This window comes from Anser anser (genome assembly GCF_964211835.1).
Source record: "Anser anser genome assembly, chromosome: 2".
In the NCBI taxonomy this organism is placed as follows: Eukaryota; Metazoa; Chordata; class Aves; order Anseriformes; family Anatidae; genus Anser; species Anser anser.
Genome location: NC_139721.1, coordinates 159052208 through 159073853, shown reverse-complemented (window position 1 = coordinate 159073853; position 21646 = coordinate 159052208). Strand labels below are relative to the sequence as shown.

General features: G+C 37.8%; 1 protein-coding gene across 17 annotated transcripts in view; it reads right to left on the bottom strand.

Moving 5' to 3' along the window:
• Positions 1-21646, bottom strand: part of ADCYAP1R1 (ADCYAP receptor type I) — a 343361-nt gene that overhangs the window by 121628 nt on the left and 200087 nt on the right. Inside the window, exons 1-2 of one of the 17 annotated variants that reach the window (XM_083825480.1) lie at positions 9012-9236; positions 7304-7408 (exon numbers count right to left, since the gene is read on the bottom strand). The exons of 15 other annotated variants lie outside the window; for them this stretch is intronic. The gene's annotated coding sequence lies outside the window, so the exon portion shown is untranslated. Of the gene's footprint in view, positions 1-7303; positions 7409-9011; positions 9237-21646 lie in introns of those variants that run through there. One more of the 17 variants, XM_083825481.1, reaches the window with a different exon arrangement.

Sequence of the window (21646 nt, the reverse complement as noted above, 5' to 3'; positions counted from 1 at the left end):
TCTTGGAAGATTTCCCATTTAACATCACCTGTAAAACTCATCCAGCAATTCTTGTCTTGATTCGGATTATTTTCCCTGTTCTGTTATCTGTTGGTTTTATTGTGCACTTACTTTGTCGACTTCCTCAAAGAATTAGGAAAATGGCATTATTTCTTTAACTAAAGACTACAGATAATAGGTTGTGATTAAATATTTTTAAACCACCATGTATTTAATAAGCATTAGTCAAAGTAAAAATATGGCACAAGAAACTCTCTCTTCATCTTCACAGGCAGGTTGATTACCTGTATGAAGCATCTGTGATGCATGCAGCATTTCAGAGCTAATATGAATCTAATAGGAGATTATAAAGATAACTACATGCTGCTCCATTCCAGCAGAGCTTTAAGATCTGTTTGGAGAGGTCCTTTAAAAAAGGATTACACCACAACCAGTCAAATGTATTCTCCAGCTAGCATAACAAAGTTTTGCAACAGCTACTTGATTAATTTGATTTCCTTGAGTGGTTATCTGCATCTCCTTCCCTCACCATAGGTGTGCCTACTGCTTTCTTCAGTATCACATAGGAGCTCTTAGGGACTCTGTTACCTCACAGTCAACACTGCCATTGGTAACTGATTTGAACCCAACTAGCTAGACAGATGTCTGCTCATAAACACCACTTGATTTATTTTGTTCCTTTTGTCTTTTGAGTTTCTTTCTCTGACAACTACTTACATACCCTCACCCAAAACTGAGTGTGTCTTAATGAAATTGGTCAAGAGACTAGGCAAAACACAGATAAGGACTAAGCAGGATCCAAGTCCTACCAAGACTGCTGTGAACAGCATGAGGACCTTCATATTTCTCATGGGAAACATGACAAAATTTTAAAAGCATTGATGAGAATTTGTGAATTTCCCATCCACTCCTACCTGGCAGTCTATGAAATGAAGACAGAAGCTATGCATGTAAACACACTTCTGGAAACAGAACCACTGCGTTTCTCCCTCGCTGTAATGCAATTTGCTCATCATCATGTGTGACCACACAGTACTGCCCTAAGGGATAAGACGAAAAGTTGTGGATGCCCCATCCCTGGAAGTGCTCAAGGCCAGGTTAGCTGGAGTCCTAGGCAGCCTGATCTAGTGAAAGGTGTCTCTGCCCATGGCAGGGGGTTTTAGACTAAATTATCTTTAAGGTTCCATCCAACCCAACCAATTCCATGATTCTATGATTCTAAAGGACTCCTCCTGTGTGTACATTCATCCACTTCTGTTGATGAGGATGGCTTACTGCTGGTTAACCACAGGGGAGACTCTCATATTATTGCTTGATATAACAGAAAAGCTGTGAACAGGTGATGCATGTGATCTTGTGATGCATGCAATCATACAGAACCAGTGACTTCTTTGTGCTCCCTCATGGTTGTAGCATCAAAATCCTGAAAGAACGGTGAAGGAAACAGCTTTTGTTGTTTCTTACTCTTTTTTGTAACTATAATCTTATCTAATTTACCCAGTTGTCAATGAATCTGTAATATGCCTAAGTCCTTAACACTTAAAATAGATAAGGAAGAGGCTAGAGGAAAGAGTGTGAGCAGAAAAGTGTAGCTCTGGATCAGAACCTTTTATTCCTGTTGTGTTTGAAGATCATCCCAAGTGCAGTATTCATACATTATCTGCAAAACAACTCCTGAACTGGAACTAGTATATTTGCTTGAATGCAAAGCCACCCTTAGCACCCTTAGTTAGCTCTTCTGATGAGCTGAAGTGATTATCTTGAGCACAGAGCTGTCATTATGAACCTATATTTCCTTTCCAGACCCAAGCTAGTCTCTGTGTAAGTGATGTGTGCTTCCATCTGAGGTATCTTTAATAAGGCACTTCACCAAGTAGCACAGGCAGGCTCCAGAGGAGGGATCCTACAGTTAGCAATGGACCTATAGGCAAGACCCAGTCACTGAACTCCAGCAGCTGCACACCCAACTTACGCTGTCTCTGGGAAACAAGTCTGAAAGCAGAACCAAAGTAATAAAATAAGCAATGAAAGGGAGTTACCTGTTGCTTCAGAAGGTAGTAAATAAAATAAGTAATAGCTAGATGCCAGAGAAGAAAATACATGACGTTGGTGTGTAGAAAACTGTCTGATAGAATTTAGACAGACCCTGACAGAGGGATTTTTGGAAGTGTGAAAAATCACCAAGGTGTTCGGGAAGGACGACCAAACAATCTTTTTTTTTTGACTTAAATCTACAAGTCCTCATTGCTATTTTCCCACAAACACAGCAGAGCCATTCTGAGTATAACAGCTTGTACTTCATTGAGCACTTTGACTTGGCAATCTATGGTGATGTCCCAGATGAATATCCATTGGCCTCCTCCACAGACATGAACAACAATATAGAAAGCTTTTTTTATGGGCCAAAGTTCAACCTATAGTGATGAAAAAAAGAATAGATAACATGTTTCCTGATTCCTTGCTGTGTAGAGAAAATGAATCCCCTACTTTCTCGATTCCTCAAGTACATATTGTTCAGTTATCAAGGAAATGTATCCCAGAACAAGTCTGGGAATGTAACCCTGTCTTAATAGAGATGAAAAACATTTGTTTGTTTGTTTCAAAGAAGAGTTTCATCCCTACACTGAGAGATAAAGATAAGTCACTATATAAGCACTGACAAGTTACATAATTCCTTTGATTTACACACACATTTCTTATTGGCTTCCTTTTCTACTTTGCCTCAAATAGCCTAAGATTTCCTCAGCTTTATCCCATCTTGTGGTAAATGGACTCATTATGTTTAGACAGTATTAAGACCTTCCACAGCATGTGGTCTTGCAACACCAGGAATGGAATTTGTGTCACATAAATCTAGCTGTCTAAAACTGAGATCTCTACATCGATGCTGGTTTCTCTTGGCTACCTTTATAGTGAACAAAAGATGAAAAATTCACCTCAGCAGCACATGGATTAGCCTTGCTCTGGAACAACATGTATTCATCTTGGTAAGCAGAGAGCTAATAAAGCAGAAAGCCAGTTTGATTAGCTTAGAAGAATCTGTTGAATAGGGACAGCCCTGAGCATAGTAGAAGTATAAACAAAGGAGAAAGAAAAGCAATTGAAATTAAAATCAGTGCAGGGACAGAAAATTGTAAAGCTGGGAATTAGAAGAAAACTTCAGACTATCAACAGAGAGAAGCTCTGAAGGTGCCTTCCAGAAGCAGGAGGATTGTCAAAAACGATTCCAGTTCTAATAGGTCTCTATATAATCTGAATATTTTTTAAACCAGTTTCTCTGGCATGTGGATTACTGCAGTACTAATACACATAGGTTCCCAATCACTCGACCTCTGACTCAGAACTGGCTCCCATCCAGCCACCTTAAAGCATGGAGCGAACTCGTGTCTTAGGAGAAAACTGCAATGCATTCTTGGTCTTTCCTTTTCCCATTAATATAGAGGCAATGAAGGCTGCTGAGTTTTTTCAGTAGTGGATGATGAAGGTGATCATGGGATAAACAGATGAACAGGCAGGAGGCATTCGGACCTCAGCAGAAAAGCTCCTACTCATACAGAGGGCAGTCCTAATCTCCTTCCTTCAGTCTGACATAGCAAGAAATGAAACAGAGTTAAGAGAAAATGTTACAGATTTCTTTATTTTTTTCCTTAACTTCAGCAGGTAATAAAGGACTTTGCACTCTGTCTCGCAAAGCAAGAGCACATCAAACGACACAATGATGAGAATGTTGCAGGCAATCCCAGACCTTTCAGTAAAGTACATTTAAGCTATTTTATTCTCTGGCTTATTTGTTTGGGAAAAGAAGAAGGAGAAGAAGAAAACAGACATAAAAGGCACTGCAAATGCTTCTGTTAAAAAAAAAAAAAAACTAATAACTTGGGTAGTATTGAAAAATTATTCCATGCTGTAAAACTGATTTACCAAGCCATCCTTTACAACACTTACAATGTCTTAGCTCAGGTCCCATTTCAGAGTGTCCAGTGCCTTAAAAAGTTGCAAATAACTATGTCTTACAGCTGTACAGATTCTGAGGACTACATTTAATAGCTAAAATCTAGACAATATAAACATTGTCTTAGACACGTAAACATATACACAAATGAAAAATGTATTGGCCAAGATCTGACATGCTCTCTTCTTTTATTGTTTCAAGAAATTTCAAAATAAAAAATATGCAAATAAACCCAATAAAATGCAACTAACAGAGATCAGCTGTATCCATTATTGCTTTGTTTTTATTTCAGTGGAACTCCAGTGTATTACAGCAGAATTTTTCTGATGTAGAAAACCTTCAAATCTGTGTGAATAGGAGTCAATAGAATCTATAAAAACTGGGTTATTGTTTTCTATTGAAAGTGGTGATTGAAGTGAAAGCTAAAAACCCTGATTGTGGATATTATGGTGTGTGATGCTGACGTTTCAGGTTGACAGAATGGTCATGAAATTGTACGCAACTGAACTTGATATAATTCAATTTTTGTTTAGAAAACATGTGGAATTGGCATATTCGATGTGGTCCAGAAGGACACCAAAATGTTTTTCTTTTCTACTGAATAACTTTGAAATTTATTGTCAGTCATACCAGTAAAGCCGAGGATTTAAGGAGGTAAATTCAATTAGGCTGAAATCACTCTCTCACCAAAATGCCCTCTGCTCAGTTTGAAATTGGTTGAGTCATGTTTCAAAGGCACAGTGAAAATGTCTCTTCCTCATGGGTGGTCCTTTAGGACCTTGGGTGAGAGTTATTTCATTAAAATATATACACCTAAAACTGAGCTAATTTCCACAGACTCCTTCTATTGTTTCTCAGATATATCCAGTACAGCCAGTAGAGTTCAGACTACAAGTGAGATCATCCAAAATTATGTATCTTAAATTGTTCCCTATTTCTGTACATTTTCTATAAAGGAAGACTCCAGTGAGTAGACTAATAGTAGAGATTTATATTAGGACCATTTAAATCTAGATAAAATTTATCCTATACTTTCAGCTCAGTATTTAATTTAAATATTTGCATTGTGTAATCCACAAGTGCTGATCAAGAAAAGAACAGTTTGACTTACTGCAGCTTTATGTTAACTCAAAGAATGATTTTAGGTAAGCTGTTCTCTATATTTCAGAATCACAATCAATAAAATCTGCAAAAGAAAATTCTTTATGGATAAAGGACCACTCAAGTCAGTGGTTTATGTTTGCTGAAAATGCAGCCTGCATCTAAATTAATCTTTTTATCAGAGTATATATTTCTTAAATAAGGAATCATGATTAAGGACAGAGAATTCATTCATTAGTTACCTATTTTTCATGACATGGAACTCTTCTACCTGTAGAACATAATCTTGACAGGTTATGGTCCAAGCCTGTGCCTCCTATGTACAGTTTAGAATCATAGAATGTTCTGAGTTGGAACGGACCCACAAGGATCATCAAGCCCAACTCCTGGGTCTCCAAAGGACCACCCAGAAATGGACTCTCAGAAATGAGACCATGTGTCTGAGAGCATTGTCCAAACGCTTCTTGAATGCTGACAGACTCAGTGCTGTGACCACCTCCCCGGGGAGCCTATCCCAGTGCCTGACCACCCGCTAAGTGAAGAACCTCTTCCTAATATCCAGCCTGAACCTCACTCGCTGCAGCTTCAAAGCTTATCTGTTCCTCTCCATTGATTACCAAAAGGACCCTAAATTTAAGCCGTAGAGGGCTACACCATACACATATTTAGCAGGTGAGATTAATCCCATTCAGTAATATTAATGTTAAAAATCCTCACTCATTTTGGGTACAAAATAAGGTGATTTTTAAGGGCATTCAACATGCCTGAAGTTCAGCCAAATTCCTGCTCTCACCCAAGATAAGTCATGCTCTGCCCATATAGAAAGTTCAGAGTCCATATAGCTCTGACATTCTGGAAAGATTGTAAAAATTTTCTCAGCATTTCCCAAGGCATGCACTCCAGAGAAATACTGACGTGAGACAGACAACAAAAAACACGTTGCTGATACCAAAAACCATCCTTTCCCTCCTGTGAATTTTTAATTCCTAGTTCCAAAGCATGGAGGTATTAAAAATTCTCAAACAGTCACGAGAATATGAATATATATATATATATAAATAAATAAAAGCTTTACTTTTACTTTAAAATCAATTGTTTTATTTGAAATAAAAGAGTGATGGAGGGAAAGAAAGAGATTTGAGACTGATCCACAGCACAAAAAATTTCAGCCCAAACAGTGAAAGTTTGCCAAAGCTACACTCATCTGATTATTAGCATCTTATATTGGGAAGTAAATTAAGGTCAAACAGCATGAAGCATCCAGTAACAGATTTCTTTCCTTTTCACACCAACTTCCCTTTTTTTTCCTTGCATTAGATCAAGACTAAATTCTCTTCAGGTCTTTATCTGCACTCACTCTGAGTTTAGCATAATTTGTATTCAGCAGAAAAGTCACCAAAGAAACAGCGGTTTGAGAGCAGTGATGCAAACCAAAGTTTATTTAGGTCAGTTGCTCAGAAAAATAAACTAACTAAAATCTGTGGCAAGATCTTGAAGTACTGTTATGGTTCTACTATGCTGATCATCATCATGTGTCTTTCAAGTACTTCGGGGATGAAACTTTGATCCTTAGGAAACTCATTAGGTCAAAGAATTTTAGCCAAAGATTTTGCAATTTCACAGTAGTGTATAATAGAGCAGCCCTCCATTATTCCCCTATTTCTTATATGCTCCATGGAGAGGATTTCCTCTAATCTCTTAAAATAACTACAATAACATTGCTGGAGGCAGCAGTGCTCCACAGGACGGTTTCTCACAGAAACACAGTACCTGCCCATCCTAGTCAGTGTTTGACAAAAATATTTTATAAAGAAAAACAACCTAAGAAGGAGAAAGCTTTATTGATCTCCAGCACTGGGAGATCCACTTCAGCAGCCTCCAAAGGATGCAATTTATTATGATGAGAAATAAACTTGTCCCAAAGCCCTCATTTCCACCTGCTGCATTATTAATGAACCTCATGCCTGTAGATGGCAGAGAGCTACATAAAAGTAACCTTCTTGGATTTTCCTATCCCCTGGAAGGTGGAAAATTAAAGGGGTGTGTGTGTGTGTGTGTGTGTCAGGAGAGCAAATCAAAGGAGAGACCACCAGTGCTATGTGAGAGCCAGTTAGCAATACATAGGCCAAAGTTTAATGGTTCACTTCTGTGTTGGCTAATAGCCTAATAACCTCTGAGACATTCATGATTTTAAACATGATAGAAATCTCAAGGAGTGAATAGTTGTAACACAGAGAAACTCTAAGTTACCTTTATATTTTTTTTGGCTCAGCATGCTCTGGCAGATCTCAGGCTCTTTTATTGCTGTCCCCTGGGATTGTATTCTGCAGCAAAGACCTGATCTCATCTGAGGCACTGGGCAAACAAAACCAACAAAAAACAAATAAACTAACAGAAAAAAAACACTCTACCTGAACATGCAGAAAAGGTAAGTTCACATTTTATGGTATTCCTTTCATCACGTCCCAAAGTTCACTTCTGTCCCTAGAGTTTGCAGCCAGATGGAGTAAATGAAGCATAGGACGAGTCTGTATGTTGTTCTGAAGTGTGCCACTTGCTGGGGAGACCAGGGTAGAGGCACATAAGGGAAAGGGAGGAAATGCTCCTCTTTCAGCAGATAAAACTAAATATCTGACAACCTGAAGTCAGCACAGTGTGAGTCTCTTTTGGAAAAAAAGAGAACAAACTTTGTGATGGCGTCTGGATAGAATGGTAAACAGGCACTGTGGAATGGACTAGAGGATTCTCCAGAGCATGGGTGAAGCTGTTAGACCTGCCCAAAGAAGCGCATATTTTATCTAAGACTGCCTTATTCCAGAAACAGCCCTGAAATGAAAAAGGTATTTGAGGCAGAGAAGAATTTTTTACATAATATTTTGCACATTTTGTATGTGTTCATGTCTCCCACATAGATGAAAACAATATTTTGTGACATGGATTTAGATGCCCTTCTGATTTTTTAATTTGATCCAGCACTGTTTGGTTCTAATTGGTCACAAAATCTGCACAGTATACTTTCTGTTTCCTTGATGGGCAATGGTCACAGGCTTTGCAGAAAAAATTCTGACTCATCTTTTGTGTGGGAGTGGCTGTATTCTGTGTTATCTTCGAGCCAGTTATGAAAATTGAAAAATATGTGGAATTACAATAAAACAACTCTGCCAAGAAGAAAGTCCAATCCAAACCAAAATAAAACAGGATATTAAGACTTAAAGGTCATAAAGATGTAGGTGAATAAACCCTAAGTACAGCAATCCATTATTCAGTGTTAGTCATCCAACTCCAGTCCAAAAGGCCAGAATCCTCCTTGTATTCTAAAACAGATCAGCATGTCTCTACAAAGAAAAATAATGCCATTTCCCCCTCTTTCTTTTTAATCTCTTTTCCAGAGCAAACAAAATATCCCAGTTTGCTCACACGTGTAAACAAACCCTACAGGCAATCCTCGACTTTTAGGGTTATTTTGCCTACAAAGAAATCTACCCTGTTATATAATGCCTATTTGTGCTAGGTTTACCATTCCTACTTTGCATATCAATGAAACTATGAAGCAAATGAAAAGGACAAATTTCTGAAGAGATAAGCAGCAACTTTTGTTCTGAATGACTGGAGTGAGAAATGAGGGCATTCGGTACTTCGTATCTAGATAGCTTCAGTATTACAGATAAATATAGGATTACTTTAGCTCTGAGTACCAACTATATCTTCTCTGGTCACCAGTGTAGACAGTAACACAAAGTTATCTTCATTATTCTTTCACAATGTTTTCATTTTTATCTGTTTTCCAGCAAGTTAATAGAACTTGTCTGCATTAGCAGAAAGGTAGCTGAGATTCCTTCATAAAAACACGTGTTTTCTTTCCTCCTGACCCTCTCTAGAGATTAGATTCTATTAGATGGTACACCATTGTGTCTAAATCCCATACAAAAGCTTCCAAGAGCTGTCAGCTGATACCTACCTTAGGCTGTGGACATCTCTTTCTCCAGCTGTAGCCATGCTTAAAAGAACTTTACTCCCAGTCAGGTTAGAGTCTCCAATCCATGCCACACCGCCACCGATCTGCCTGCTGAGCTGGTAGTGCAAGCATTGCCTAAACTAATTCACTCCCACTAAATTGGGTTAGCTCAAATAATAAGGCTTTTTTAACCAAGCAAGGTTAGCAATTTGATTCAATCACATTAGGGAGTGCTTTCACAAGCAGCTCAGCTGGCAGATTCAAAGGGTGGTGACGAGGTGGTGGGCATGGCTGGAGGAGGTGGTGTCTTCAGACAGCTACAGGACTTCATAGCCATCGCATATACTTCAGACTATTAACCGTAGGTACTCATATGACTGAATGTATATATTTTTTTGTTGTATGTACTATTCCTCACTCTTGATGCTCATAATTTTAAAGATTAACTGGTCAATTCATCCCACAGTTCTTGACAGAACAGGTGAAAATGGATCTTAGTAATGCCCATATTCTAATCTTGTGACAAGAAATACTTCAGTAAGAAAATAAGCAATGAATTCTCTTGCTATTTCATTTGCCATTTAATCAATATATTCTTACCATGCACATTAAATGGTGCATTGTCAGTTTAATTCGTTAAGCTTTTATTGTGGTTCTTTTTTCATTCTCCTTACTTCCCCCTTCTTCAATACATAACCAACATATCATTTTGCATCCCATGTGGGATTTCTGTGATTTAACCTGGTAAATCTTTTAATTCCTAATTTGGTATTCTGCTCTAATACGTTCACCCACGAAAGAGCCCAGAAGGCTGAAACTAAGAAAAATCACTTTCATTTTCTTAGACACTACTGAGTGGTTTAATGTAAAATACACATGCAGTGCACAGTTTGTGATCTCAGATTTTATCACCCATACATTTCAGAGCTGAGTCAATCCTGATCAGCTTTTTGATGAAAGGATAAAGATTCAGGTCTAGGCTGGAACCGCTTAACAATGGTGAGTTACTGGGGGAAAAAAAAAAAAAAGCGGTTTTATAAGAGCAAGGAACAGTTCACTGGAGAGACTGAAATTCAGCCCCAAACCACTGATGTGAAATGTAGATATCAGCAAGCAGTCCAAAGCAGGACGTTAAGTTTAATTAACCTTCCTGCTTAGTTATCACTGATTTCCATTTAAATTAATGGTTTAAATCAAAATGTTAAAATAGCAAACGGGCAATTTATATATTAATCATAAGTACTATTTCTGTCTATCATTTACATTTCTAGCTTTTTTACCAAAGGAAATGTGGATGCTAACTGATTTGGGACAAACAGTTTGGAAATTCTTTTTGATAACTGGGGAAAGTATTTAAAAAAGGTTTTAAGTGGACATATATTTTAGCTATTATTTTTAATCCCTTTTGCTATATTACAGAACATGCCATGTGATGCATTCTGGTTTACTTTATAAAACAATTAATCATGATTTACTGTCATAACTGAAAATAAATTTGAAACACGTTTGAAAATGCACAACCCCATCCCCAACATTTTGAACCCCTCTACTCTGACTAAAGAAGGAAAAATGAAGTTCTTCTTGACATTCAGCATTAGTTATAATTACATGATGTCCTAAACAAAGCAAGTATCATGTGGTATTAGTGAACTGTCTACATTGCTCTGGGTCACCAGGCCTTAGGTTTTCCCCACTTAAATATAAACATTTAAATTATAAGCAGAGAAATCTTAATCTCCTTCTACATTTAATGAAGAGAGCCAAACACCTCCATTGTATGAATAATATTTTTACTTCAGTCCCTCTTTGGAGATGCCTAGCTCTCTTCTCTGGTAAAAGAAGCCTATACTGATGGCACTCCCAGTTCAGACATGATAATAGAGTTTGGTTTTTAGCACCACCTTCAGGGCTTTGCATCTTAGGGCTTCCTACTACCAAAGCTCATAAGTCTTTTTCCTTTTTCGCTTGTTACTTCTCTGTTTCACTAGTACTTTGTAATATCTCAAAGTTCTCTAGACATTCAAACTGCACATTTTTATACTTGTTTCAATCAGTCTTGTTTTCTTGGAAATTAAAACAAAATTCTTCTGATTGTGTTCCAGGTCCTTAACTGTCAGGAGACAGAGTGGGTGTTTATTCTATAGGGTTTCTTCAATAAACATTAGTACAAAAAAAAAGTTTTATTGCTAGAACAACCCCATATTTTTTCTCCCATATTTTTTCTCCCAGGTTCCATATTTTGATTTCAAAATCTACTCTTTATAATAGCAAATATGAAGGGTGCTGTCTTTTATCAAATTTATTTCTTAAAAACAATTTTCTTCTGCTTGTGCTATTTCAGTTTTCCCATTATGAGCCTAATTTGGGGAGATTGTGAGTGCTCATTGGAGTTGAGTAGGCCTTAAGCTGTGTCTACCTTATATGGCCCACAGACCTCATGGTGCAGAGATAAATTCCCAACTCACTACCATTTACAAGACACACTAAGGATCTCACAGGATGTGTTCCTTCAGCTCCCACAGGGCCTGTGGATTTAAAAATGCCAGCAGCTGCAAGACAGGGAGACCCATGTTATAAATAAGATTTCCCTTGTGCCAGTGTGGACTATAAATCAAACGAACAAACAAAAAACCCTTTCCGCTGGAAAATGCCCGTTGTACTCTTTGATTTCTGACGATATCTAAACACTAAAAGCAGACATGGAGAAAGTACCCTAAAATCATTCTTGTTGATATTGTCACTAGGGAAACAACTTCTTAGGGATCTGCAAATCGAGTATAAACTCTGATGTTCAGCTAGCTCTCTCTTCCAACATATTTCCCAGCTCTGCAGAGAACCGGATCTGCCCACCAAGAGAGGTCTTTCCTCCTCTATCTCAGCTGAGTCATTACTCCATGTGGAGACTGAACTCTGATGCTCCAGAAAAGCCATAGTTCAGACTAGCCACAGCATGAGATATCAAAGTAGAATCATGACTCAGCCAAGGAATATTGCCTTAGGATACTCCCTCTGCAATCCAACAGCACTGCCAGGAGACCTAGAATAGCACAAGAGCTAGGGAATGTGGGAGGCACAAGACAGATACAAGATTTTCTGTCTATTCGCTTGTGTTGTTATCAGCCATACTTCCCCTGCCCCCACCATAATTTATCTAAGTTTCAGTAAGATGTCTGTAACTTTTTTTTTTGCATTGAGGCCAGCTGGCACAGAACATACTATCTATAGTTTGCTTAATGTCTTCAGCCTTTCAGATTGTCTGGTCACCTGTGAAATTTCTATTGGGAACGATGTGTGTACTTTGATAATCTCTGAATTTTGCCAAGGCATTGTCAAGAATAATCTTAAAACACTTGACCCCAAAGCCATGCAACATCCCATGCAATATACCTTAATAAATTTAATAACAAATTAATAACAGTGTGGTGACCAAATTGCAGAGGTCCAGGATGTTCTCTGGAGCTCTTTAGTTTCTCAGTAGGGGCACTGACAATGTATTCCACAGTCTTAGTCCCTTATATCCCAAAGGACTTGATAAATAATGTGTTCTGCTGAAATGTATTCAAACAGGAGAATGCATGTAGATATTCCATCACCAGTTCTTCTGCAGACTCAGAAGCAAACAGTAGCTGAATTCATTGAAAAGAGATAAAGCTTATAACAGGTAGCAACCAAAGATCAGAATTATTTATTTTTATCAGGGAGGACTCATCCAAAAATTGTGGACAATGGGCCAAATTGAATAAATGGAAAGACTCCACCAATATAAAATAATTTCAGAGCACATAATCTTTGCAAATACTTTCTTGTTACTGCTGACAGGTGTCCATGTCAGATCCTACCTCCTAATGCTCCCTAGCAATGTCAGAAGGGCTTATGTACTACTGTGTTTATGCAAGAGACAGAACACCTCTCCAAAGACAGATTTGCTTCTGGTGTCTCCTTAGCTCCTAGCAGTCTCTAGTCTTCTACTGCAGAAGCATAACTTAGCTCTCTCTAAGTCTCCTTTGTGTGGCCTCTTGACCAGAAATGCTTAAAAGGTCTAAAAGCAAAGCTGTTCTTTCCACGTAAACAGCTGGATCACAGTGAATCCATCTGTCAAGGGCAACAATTCAATAACCACTGAGCAAAACACTACAAAGGTAAAAATCTTTTTGTGCAGCCTGTCAGAAGCCTTTGATTTTATGCTAAATTCATCACCCACCTTTGTATTAGAAGTATTTTGTCACCTACTAGTTTGTGAATAAAAGGAGCAAAACAAAGTGAAGTGAGTAACCAACAACCACCAATGGAATTTCATAACAATGACAAGGAAAAGAAATGGACTTTAATGTTACAAATATGCTTCTATATAAGTCATGTCTGCGACTCTTTGGCCCTAAGGTCAAGTGATATGTCATCACTTATATCCACTCTTATAAACTGATTGACGCCCAAAATTGGAATGGCCTCATCCAAGCTGCCTATGGGAACAGTTTCTCGTCCATGATTTTCCCTGACCATTGTTTGAAAAGTTGCTGGTGGCCTTTGTTAAATATCTTATTTATTTTATGTTGTATAGAGAGCAACTCATGTGGAAATCAGATTCTCCTGGGTTACTGCAGCTTCTTCCTGTTTTACTCCCATTACAGCAGTGTAAATTATTATCTATTTTCCCAACGATTTCCAGTCTAATTGCTATTCATGCCAGTGCTGAATCAAGCAAATGCACCACTGCTGAACATATCTTACTGAAGGCACATCTTTCTTCCACATCAAGGGAGATTTATTTTATCTTGAAAAGACAACAGAAATTTGTGTCGTTACATATCATAAAAAGACACATTGCAAAACCAATTGATAACAGTTTAAGGATGATATTTTTCTTTTCAGAGGATTTAAGAGCTCTGAGGTTGTGAGTTTTCCATAGATCATTCCTTATTAAATATCAGTTTGGGATAATGACAATACTTTGAAGAAATCCTCTGGGGGAAGAAAAGTAAGTATTCATTCTTAAATTCTGTAATTCTATAAATCTACATTTATTTATTTATTTATTTATTTATTAACTGTGTATCTATTAAGCCTAATGAGTGGTAGACCCATCCTTGGCTTGGAAAGCCTTTGTTTTCTAAACACTCTTAGAGTTAAGAGAATGTTGTAATAGCAACGTTAGAAGAAACCTCAGGGAAATTGCATTCAACTGCTAAATTTCCTTCATTTTTTTTGTACATCTTTATGCAAATTAAAGTGGGCTTCCCTCCAGTAACTTCAGGCATACACTTTGTGGATGTTTACAGATAACCCAGACTCCTGTAATGGACAGTAGAAAAAATAGGCTCTTTTGGGGCAGAGGTATTCTGATTTATTTTAAATTCCTGTGGGAGGAAGGAAGGAGGGAAGGAGGGAAGGAATTGAACCCTATACACTTATGATCTATCTCAGATATGGATAACTTGTAGATATGTGTTTGAATGGTAATCTCTCCAGATGTCTTGTGCAGGATGTTGAGCTTTTGCAATAGTGCTCTCATCGCTATTGCAACAGCATGTTGAAGAAATTAACAAATAAAGAAGTTTCAATATATGGACTGATTCAACTAAATTATTTATTTTAAAATAATTTTTAAAATAATGTTAGAATGTTAAGTAGGAGACATGTTAAGAAATCAGGGTCACCTCTTGTTGATTCAGTGGTTTTGTAGTAAGGCCAAGTTTCAACAAGCAGGAATAATTTTGTTTGATAAACATTTCAGCATTGTTCACATTAATGACGCTGGTTCCTTCTCATAGCTCATTGCGAAACACAGGAGCTCTTCCAAAACTGCTCATGACAAACTAAGAAGGGAAAACTCAAAACAACAGGTGGAACAAAGTATAAGTCATACTCGGCCTGATTTTTATTATTACTTATGGGTCACTAAAGACAGCAGTCTGCTGATATAGACGATAAAGAATAAGGTGTGGAATCATATAGAACATTTTGTAAAGCCAGACAGGAAAGTATAGGTCTGAGATGGATCTTGTCATAATGTTGGCTGAAGTCATGGTGAATCCCAACTGAATCCCATGGCTGAATCCCAACTGAACAAAGACAGCATATAGTGAAAGTGGTCCTGAACAAGCATGGCACAGAGGGGAGCAAAAAGTAATCAAAGGAATGCATATTTGTTTACTCCTTTGCTCATTTGATTATCTAATGGGCTGGCATATCAGAAAGTTTCAGGTTGCTGAGTATGGAGGAGCTTCAGCTCTTTGCTGAAGGAGGCTTCAGGAGACATCAGTTGCACCAGTTCAATTTAGAATGTTTTATTTTTTTCCTACATCATGTTCTCTTGTATCTGTTATTTTTCTTAGCTTTCTTGATCTTAGTTGAGAAAAAAAAATGCTAAAAGGGTTAATATAATATTTAGAAGTGTTGGAAGTCAAGGTAGGAATGTGATGGGATTCATTCTGAGCTAAGTTGCTCCATGAGCCATGAAAGCAGGCACTGAGATGCATTTTGAGGAAAGATGGAGGTCATTATGTGTTCGGAGGCAACAAGATAGGTTCAGTCATTTCCATGTATGTCTTCTTCATCTTTGTCAGTACTGATACAAATGCACATTGTTTTCTGTAGTACAGGCTATATTCTGTGGTCTGATCTTTTACCTGTTACAGGCTAAATGTAAATACTGAGGCACTAAAATTTGCCATTTTTCAGAGTTGCATAGAAGTAGTAGTGCACAAGGGTGATGCATTTTGAAAATGGCAAGGACACCAAAGAAACTGTACAAATATTTTGCAGGTTGGAACCAGCCCATGAATCACAAGCTGTAATATTTTGGCTTAAAGCTCGCAAAACTGATTTATAAAATGCAAGTTAGAACATGCTGCTAAAGAGAGTGATACAGATCAGCTTGGACAGGCAGAGAGAAATGCCTGCATATTCTTTTGAATTTGGCTAGTAGATCTCATTTGACTTTAAAGATCATCTTGCTTGGCTTACCTGGCCCTTTCACAGTATCCCCTCTTTTTTTTTTTTTTTCTTAAGATGAAAAAAAAATGTTCAAAAAACATGAAAAATCTTAGAAACCTACTTTGTGACTCCACTGCCTATAAAGACAGCATATGACAAACAGCCATTAACTCCCACATAGAAATCTCCAAACACAAAAATGTTACATGTAGAACAAGTAATTATACAAGAAGCAAAATTGAAGTTACAGAAGATTATATGAATGTCTGAAAATTCAAAAAATTTCTGATTTAAATGAAAGAATTTTGAAATTGTAATGTTGCAATGTGTGACATAGAGTATGGCATGGTCTGGCAGTTCATTAGGCAGAATATCAGGTAAGAATTTCACCATCTACATAGCAAAGAAATAGATCTCATGTTAACATTCACGTGAGATTCCTTTCCAACTTTCAAGAATATAACCACTTGTTACAAATTATCTGATCTAAGTTGCGTGGTTGAGCTATCACACTGTTGCCTTCATATCCATATTCTTAAAAATATTTCACTTACTAAATTTCTGTGGCTGTGAATACATTTGGCAACGGGTCAGATCTATTGTATTGCATAATGTATTAGTGGTTCACATGGAACTGCTGCATAATAGCCTTAGAATTTTCTACCCATTGAGGTTTGTCTCAGAATCAATTTGGGAGAGTAGCTAAATTGTGCCCTCGCTGCTCTAATTTAGTAGGGACACTGGAAAGGAAAAACAGGAGGTCAACTTAATGTTCTATCAGGAAGAGAAAAAAAAAAAAAAAGATAAGGCAATAGAGTCAAAAGGGAAGCTCTTAGTCTGGAAAATCCTTTATTTTTTTTTTTTTCTGTTAGGATGATGTGAGGCTTGTTTTACTAGATTAGGAAGATACACTTCAAATGATTCTTGAAAAGTTAAAAAAAACTTTCCCTCTCAGGGAGAGTTTTTTCTTTCAGAAGACCTTGAAGAAGTTGGGCCGATCAGAATAATATTAAAGCTTGATGCTCTGAAGTGTTTTGCTTTAAATATGTCTTGTTTTGCTTTAATAGCCTTGGACACAGCTCCCTGTCTTCTGGAGACAGAGAACTTGTTGGGGGAAAAAAAAAAAATAAAGCAAAAAAAAGCAATAGAAATCTTCAGCAAAGCAGGTGTGTAGCTTATATTCTCCATTCCAAACAGGAGAGAGCCTGGAGAAACTGAGACAACTATTTAGTAAAGTCATCAGCATTAAGGAGATGGGGAACTTCAACACAAAGGTCTTTTTGCATCAAAGGTACGTGAATGAGGGGGAAAGGCTAAGGTAGCAATACAGAGCCAGCATGGACGAGTGAGCAGTACAAGGACACATTCTAAAGGCTGAAGAACAGGATGGTAATACTTCAGCTGAAAATGACATAGAGGTGTTTTTCCACCTTTTGGATTAGTCAGTCACAGGATGACCAGGAGCTGCTTGTGGCAGTTAAATCTGGAGAAAAGCAAATTCAGCTTCTGTGACGTCCCAGGAAAAATAATTCCAGGAGCAATCTGGAGCTAAGTGGAGACAACGGCAATGTAGCAATTCATTTGTGGAACAGCATCTTAACTGTGATCTTCTGAAGTAGCAATAGCAAAGGGCATTCCCAAGCCCTGTGTGAGAATGCTCGAAAATTAACTGTACCCTTAATGTTTGTGGTAAGAGCACCAAGGCCACAATAGATCAGTCTCATTCTAAATCACCAGAAGGGATCAGAAACCCAGGGCAGGGTTTGGACTGCAGATTAAAACATCTGAGTGACATTTTTTCAAGAGTTTTCAGGCTTAATAGTTACAGAGTTCACTCTGTAGTACGTACCTCTATTTATTTGCATTGACTGGGTGTTGGCCAGAAATAGTAAACTAAATACTGATATTTGTGTCACCATTGTACCAGGGTATTTTACCTGCCCTCATACTGAAGGGAAAAGTTCTGGAGTAGATCAGCATCACACTTGCTTGTCCCTAGAGGATGTCAGATACCCCAGGGGACCTCAGATGGCACTTGACACTTATGTGTGGGTGACAGAACCATGTCCTAAATCCCCTTTGGCTGTAACAGGAGCTTAACTTTGATACACGTAGACACTTCAAAATACATACCTATCTTTACATGTCTTGATCTTGTCTATCTTTACGTCTCAATCCCATTTCTGGCTAGTATTATAGAAACTATCATAGCAAAAGAAACCAGGTCTTCCATGCAAAGGAGAAGGAGTGAGCTGAAGACCAGAAGTGAGAATCTGTCAGGGTTACAGCTGCTAGGGGGACCAAAAAGGTTATGATACTCATATCTTCTTCTGAGCAACATTCAGATTTTGGTAGTCTCTGAGAGCTATTTTCTATCACCGTCATTACCCAGCTGCAGTACAAAGAGCATGTTCAAGAACAACAAGCTAGAGAATATAGATCAGTGTCCAGAGACGAGTGGTGAGAGAAGCAGCTTCAAGATGTCTAATAATGGCTTTTCAAGGCTCTTCTCTCCTTCTGCAGCCACCACACACTGTTCTCTCAAATGAAGTTTATTCCAGCTGTTCACCCACTGTACATAATCATCTTGGTTAACTAACCCATTCACTAGCACAAAAACACCATCCAAGCTGTCAAACTTCATGCAACTCGAATGAATGAGTGTGGATTGTGGAATTCAGGGCTCCAGTGACAGCTGTGACACATTCACAGCCTTAGTCATGATGAGCTTAAGCATCTGCGGTATTTCTGATGCTCTCTCATCTCCTCTGCATCTTAAGTTAGAGCACAAAACTGTTGGAAGAAATCCAAAGATCCAGCTCTCTAAAACACAGGAAATGAGTAACTTTACTAACTTTAACTTGGGCTTTTATATAATACACTTGTGCTAGCTTCTTTATATAATTTGTTTCTAGGCCAATGCGAAGAGAGAAAGTTTTGTTGTGTGTCTAACATCTTAGAAATGAGCATACCGTGTGCTAACCCCAAGTTCATACATGGCTTTTGGTGCTCAATTTAGATCTCTTTAAGAATTTACATACATATATAAATATCACTATCATGACAAATCACTTTTTAAAAGGAAATACTTTTTACCTAAGAGCATGAATGCCATTCTAATTTTTCCTAAAAAAAAAAAAAAATCCTTTATAAACTTACTTCCAAAAAAAATTAAAGTAAATGCAACGATAGAAATGTTATGATTTAAAAAAGACTTATGATTCCTGGAAAATAAATTGAAAATTAAGGATATCTTAGCTATTTTAAACTGCCTTTCCAAATAAATATGATGCATTTCCGCTGTGGAGAAGTATCTGTTAGTACTGCAACTTTAATTTGCCTACATATCATTGTGCTGTGAGAAGTTCATGTATATATATATTTTTTCAATATTTGGACTTCAGTAAATATTTTCAAAGGCCATAGCTATGGAGCAAGGTGTTAGTTAAATTCATTTATCAACAGACAGTTGGAGTGTGTTAGCTTAAGATGGGGTGGATGCATTATAATAAGAAAGCATTAACCTATTGATTTATGGCAAATAGCTGGCTTTCAGGTCTCCTAATCCTAAGCATGTTATGTGCCCCAAGATGGCCAGAACATCTTTCACAAGGTGCCAACCCTAAGCCAAAGAGGTCTGATCAGCATTCATCTGCATCTACTTGCAACATATAGTCTAGCTATTCACAAGTAGGGTATTTTAGATCAGGCTTGTTGCATTGCAAAGCTGCTGGCTGTTTCAGAGAACAGGCAGAGTGAGCTTGCATCTGCCTACAGAAAATCATGTTGCCGTCCTAGATGTTCCTCTGTGTTGATGCATCTCCACCTGTTCACGAAATGACATACAAGCTTCAGTTGGCAAATCCCTCCTACTAATTGGATGTGCTTTGAAGACAGAAAGTGTCAATACACCAAAGAAGGCCCTGAGATCCAAAACAATCAATGAATTAAAAACAAAAACAACCAAAAAATCCCAGCTGCAAATAGAAAAGGTGTTGCCTGGGACATGAGGCAAGAATTCTACCTTCCAGGGACTGACTGCATCTGCTGCCAGTCGGATAAAGGGAAGATGGGGGTGAGGAAGCTGTGGGGGTCACCACAGCAGGTTTGGGCTTTTCAGAAAACTGAGTATTTTTCAGGATCCGCTATTGCTATGAGCTAGCAAAAATATATAGAGAAATAATAATAATTACTAAAAAATATATAAATAAAAGATCAATAAATTTCCCCCCTGAACAAAGATGGGAGCAAGAGACATATTACACTTCACAGGGACATGTCCGAGATATCGTGGAACAATTCATCTCAGATTTTGGATGTGCAGCTCTGAGACAGTAGCTGCAAGAACCCCCCTAGAGTTATTCATCTTCGGGATGAGATGATGCACCTTATATAATAATATAGGAGATTGGAATTAGCCTGGATATAACCATCTAATTTTCAGATGCTTAAGTGAGAATAGATGGACATCACCCCAGACTGCCAGACACTTCTGAGAGAAAGCCTTCATCCACATGAAATGAATGACAGTTTTGCAGGGGATCCCTTGGGGCCAAGTATTCACCTTGAGAGTGGGGCAATTTACACCTCCTCTCTGCCTCAGAGACAGAACTTATGATATGTCTACTCCCTGAAAGAAAAGAATGTGATATTGTCGTGTTTCTATTTAACAAGACATTTCCTTACAATTTCCCAATGAATCAGATAGGGCAATATGCTGTCCTTGGAGAGAAAAGAAATAGCACAATTTGCCTTATTCTGAGGAACTGAGGAATAAAAATCTTAGCTATTAACCCACTATGCAGATTAAAAGGACTTTTCCTGCCTTAACCCTCAGCTCCATTTAGCAGGCCCAACAAATCACAGATAACAGTCTATAATTATCCTTCCATTTGCAGCTCCTGAACAATTGTGACCCAATAATCTGTAATGGAGTGCAAAAGCCATTGTGATTAAGGCTTTTTGTGAAATACCTCAACAGCAGACAGACAAACCCTCAAAGAGATGTGGCAGAAGTGTGATGTTCTGTGCTCGGTAAGGAGCTCTTAGACCTCAAAATTCCCAACATGTTATAAACAGAAGTTTATATTGTTGTTATTGTTGTTTATTGTTGTTGCCATAACTATTTTTACGAAGAAAAAGAAGAAGAATTAAAGCACATAAATATTTATTTGTTTTGCTGCTGCCTGTAGGGTGAATTACAAGTTAAACTAATACAAACTAGAATTTTTAATTTAATTTGTTAAAAATATATAAATTTAAGTGGAGGTTTTTACACCCTTTAAAACATCTTAAAAAAATCTGCCAAATGAATAATCAGAGTTGTTTCAGACCATAGTCCTACCATACACCCTTATACCTTCACCCATTCAACCATTACACCTGAATGAGCAGGAATGAGATCATCAGGATATCTCCAGGACAGATAAATTCTGATGTCAAATGCAAATCAGCTCATTTCATGGGACAATTATGTCAAGAGAATTTGAATTCAAGAGTAGCATAGAATCAGAGCAGGAAACAAGAGTCCCCGCAACTGGGTCTGTATATTTATACAGGGTTCTTTGCAAAGGAATATTCCCCAGTACAACAGCTATGTTAGCTTTAAATGTTCTGTGTGACAAAGCTTGTACTTTTTCTCCAGGAAATGTAATGATATAATGCCTCCTAAGAAGTTCTACCCTGAAATTATTAATCTGGCTACT